The sequence below is a fragment of the Mus musculus genome, chromosome 6 (assembly GCF_000001635.26).
Source record: "Mus musculus strain C57BL/6J chromosome 6, GRCm38.p6 C57BL/6J".
In the NCBI taxonomy this organism is placed as follows: Eukaryota; Metazoa; Chordata; class Mammalia; order Rodentia; family Muridae; genus Mus; species Mus musculus.
The window spans coordinates 143,436,967-143,439,226 of record NC_000072.6 but is presented as its reverse complement, the minus strand read 5'-3'; the positions used below and the strand labels follow the sequence as shown (position 1 = coordinate 143,439,226).

General features: G+C 43.2%; 1 annotated feature.

The window, feature by feature from the left end:
• Window positions 201-1,888: an enhancer, noted in NCBI's record as "VISTA enhancer mm451". NCBI's record gives its function as "enhancer in: neural tube[6/12] | limb[8/12]" and the evidence as "EXISTENCE:transgenic organism evidence [ECO:0001131][PMID:17130149]".

Here is a 2,260-nt window from a genome sequence, read left to right as displayed (position 1 = left end):
AATCTATATCGAGATCAATTCTTGATTGAGAAGTTTCTAGGCTGCCACAGTATATTAAGCAACTAATTTCCTCTCGTTTCGTTCTTTGGGGGATTGTTGCACTAAATATCCAGAGACTACCCAGATAAGAACCTGACTGGGGTAGAATCAAATAGGTCTGAAATACCCCCTCCCACCCACCCCCGCCAGCCTAGGGCTCCTCCAAAGGTCTACAGGAATGCGAAGTGGGGAAGTCTTGTTTGTTGTTGTTGGTTTAAGGCTAATTAAGAGAAACAGATGAAGGACATTAGATACAATGACACCCAGGAGATCGCTAAGTCAAAGATGGCCTCCTCCACCTGTTAGCATGCCTGCTGGCAAGCCAGGGTTCTCTGCGTCTGAACTTTTCCCAGATTCCAATTCCTCCACATAAACAAAGGCAGGGGAAGTGTGGACATCCTATGGGCTTCATCTGAACAGAAGGTGGGAACAGCATCCACGTATTCCCGGACTTGCAAGCAAAGCGCAACTAAATTTAGCAGCCAGTGATATTGATTTGATTAAAAATGGTTGAAGACTTGTAAATGTCACTGGAACTTAGCAAAATGAATATTATTAAATCCTTCTGGTGGCAGGGGAAACTAACACAGGGATTTGCTGCGGTCTCTGTAATTAATTGCTCTGTCATGATTTATATTAACTTACAGTACAACTCCATTAGCTCAGACCTGTCATCTCTGCTCAAGGAACCACCAAGTAATCACTACCACATTAAAGAATAAATTAGTTTTTGGCTTGGAGCCTAGTTGTAGAATGTTTCATTCGAGTCTGCTGTAGACATATGTACCTAATAAAGTTGGGAGGAATGAGTTAAAGTAGATCTACATCAATGTCAGCGGGTTAGATGGTAGAGACAATACGTTCAGCGCTGTTCATTAGGCCTAATGAATCTCACTCCTTCAGCAATACCACCTTGTGTTTAGCAAATGCCTTCGGGTCAGCTGCACCGTGAAGGATTCCTTGAAACTAGGTAGGTCTTCGGAGAGTTTACCCTCTTAGCAGTCTGCGGCCTGTGGTTGTCATAATAGCTCCGTGTGGTTTTTGTTAACACTTCATTACCCTAAAGTTGGATAAATTATCCTCTTGCTTCTCCAGCTATGTGCAAACACGGAGAGCGAGTCCTAGCTACTACTTTCCATAGATTACGAGGGATTTGTAAGGGTCTATCAAAATCATCTTTCACTTTGATAGCTGGATGATACCCTAAGCAGCCCTTGATAGAAGACTGCTTTACATTTCAAAGAAAGCTCCAGTTGCCTCCGGGGTTTGTAAGCTAAGACTTGAACCGCGTCCTTTTTATTTCAGGCCAAGGAAAGCTAAATCCGGCAACCGGTTGGCCAGAAGGGTAGCCGGCTAAAGCTGTGGGGCATTGCCCTACGCAGTCTTGTGTAAGGGGAGAGCTCGTGGGCCCCAGGAGTTCACCAAAGCTGCAAGGCTCCAAGGACAAAGTCATTTCAGCTCAGATCTTTGGGCACTGCCCAGACATTCATAATTTGTCCCGGATCATTTCTGCGATTTGAATCATCAGATGTCTGTCAGGCATCTCCTTCACAGATGCTATGCCCGCAGTGAGAGGAGCCCGCGACACGGGGGCTTCTCTTGCTTGGCTGAATGGAGTGACAAATGTCCAAATCGCGGAGCGACTGCAGCCCTAGCCAGCTGGAAAATGCATACATTATTGAGGATAAAAATACGAAAGGCCTGAGCCAGTCTGTGAAATACGGAGACCCTATGCCTGCTACGTGATTAGAGCTTATGTTTACATCAGTCGACTGGTCCCGAAGGCTTACTCAGATGTCCAGGCGTCGCCACCAAATCTGTAATCCTCGAATTATGCTCATACCCCTAACTACATTTAAAACAAGTCATGAAGCAAACAGGGAAAGAAAAGAAGATTCCTGCCATAAAACAAATGTTTGGAGAGAGAATAGTGTTAGAAAACAAAAATTAAAAAAATAAAATAAAATAAAAATAAAAACAAGACATTAGAGTAAGAATAGTGACTTGGAGTGTGATACCAAAAAAAAATTGGTTAAGGGGAAAATACAAGGTTTTTGTAAAAGAGACATGATTTCTAAATATTTCTCAGTACTGGTTTTCACTAATAATAGCATGAAAGGGGAATGCATTAAGCAAGTCTTTGTCAGGAAATTTTCACTTCTCCCTGAACCCTCACAAAAGCACCCCAAGTATACAAGCCGAGTCTAAAATCATGTCTGAA